The sequence below is a fragment of the Cynara cardunculus genome (assembly GCF_001531365.2).
Source record: "Cynara cardunculus var. scolymus isolate 2C chromosome LG 12, CcrdV1, whole genome shotgun sequence".
Lineage (NCBI taxonomy): Eukaryota > Viridiplantae > Streptophyta > Magnoliopsida > Asterales > Asteraceae > Cynara > Cynara cardunculus.
The window spans coordinates 32,649,799-32,651,772 of record NC_037539.1 but is presented as its reverse complement, the minus strand read 5'-3'; positions in this window follow the sequence as shown (position 1 = coordinate 32,651,772).

Here is a 1,974-nt window from a genome sequence, read left to right as displayed (position 1 = left end):
ATTCTGTTAGAACTCAATGATTATCCTAATTATATTTTAGATTTTTTATATTTAAAATGAGGTGTTTATCCTGTATTTGAATATGTTTATCTGCAATTAGTTAAACGAATTCAGATATGGAGCTTTAAAAACTTATAATTACGCACAATCTACTTTTAATGTTGAGTTTTAAGTAATATGCATTAATAAACAGTACTTTACGAATAAAAAGTGGTTTTTAAGAGTTTTTGTCAAATGTTTTATAATATAGTATAGAAATAATAATTTATATCTTTATTTAGAAATTTCTTTAAATTTATGATATCTTTTTTCTTCTTCATTTTAGGTGTTTGATTTTAACTTAATGCTAAAAGATTGATCACTTAACATATTAAGTTTGCTCATCCTATCTTAATGCATAGTGTTAGAAATTTTTCAAATTACCTTTATCCTATAATTTTTAATCAACCTCTCATTAAAAAGAAATAGTTAAACAACATATATAAATTAAAATTTATAGTCAAACATTAATACATATTGGTTTAAATATATTTTAAGTTATTAAGTATAATGTTATGAACTTGTCGAATTCATGTTATTTATGTCATTTTAAATAATCCATATTATTTTAATTTTTTTTCTCATTTTAAATAGAGTAAATTACAGATTTGGTCCATGTGGTTATATCAAAATTATGGATTGGGTCCCCCCAACGAAATAATTACATCTATGGTCATTTGTGGTTTCCTTTTTGTTACGGGTTGGGTCCTTTTTCTTAACGTCGTTAACTTGTCTTCATTAAGTTTATGGCATTTGGTCATTTTATTCTCTCTTTTTTTTTAGTAAAAGCATATATATTAGGTTGTGTTTGGTATATAGGAAATGACATGACATGACAGGAGGGGACAAAACTCATTGTCCCACATTTGGTGCGACATGGGACAGAGACAAGAACTTGGACAATGTGGGACAACGTGAGACAAAAAGGATTTTTCTTGTTCCACTAAATCGGTGGAACAAGACGGGATAAGAATGAGATATAAACTAAAATATTACTAACTAACCACTCGTTTGATGTATAACCTTAACATGGTATTTGTGTTAGAGGTCAACACCGCTAGTTACGGCTTCCGCCACCACCTGTAGCCACCGTCGGCGACCTCCTCCTCCTTCACCACCCCTACAACCACCATCGACCACCGACTACCATTATCTATCACCACCTCCACAACCACCATCGGCCACCTACCACCTCCGTCAATCGCCATTACCGCCATTGGCCACTTCCACCTTCTCTTCTACTAAAACAACCTCCTCCACCACCTCTACAACCATCGTCGACCACTAACCACCATCGTCCATTGCCACACCACTACCATTGTTGGCTACCTCCACCTTCTCTTCTACTACAACCTCCTCCACTACCTCCACAACCATCGTTGGCCACCAACCAACACCGTTCATCGCCACCACCATGGGCCACCTCACCTCCATCAAAACCACCACCATCGGCTACCACTACCACTGTCCACTACCCACCACCACCACCACCACCGACAACCATTACTAGCGGCTGCCACTAATACTATACACCATATTCATGTCCTCCACAACCACAACCATCCATTTCCACCACCACTGTTATCTTCAGCCACCACCACAGGTATCTTCAGCCACACCACCGCCTCTACCATAACCACCACCACTTCCCACACCTACCTCCACCACATAGGCTACAACTACTTCATGCACCACTGTCGACCACCACCACCATTATCCACCATCTTTACGTCCTCCATAACCACTATCATCCACCAATTACCAATACTTCTTGTTGATCCTCTCTCTCAGTGATTTGATGATAATCCCTTTTTCCTTTCGATGTATTTTAGTTTCTGTATTTTCAGTTCCAGCGATCAATACACTGAGTATGTTCAGTGATCGCTGAAGAACTCGCTTTGTAAATCATTCAGAGACAACAATACTTCAAGAAAA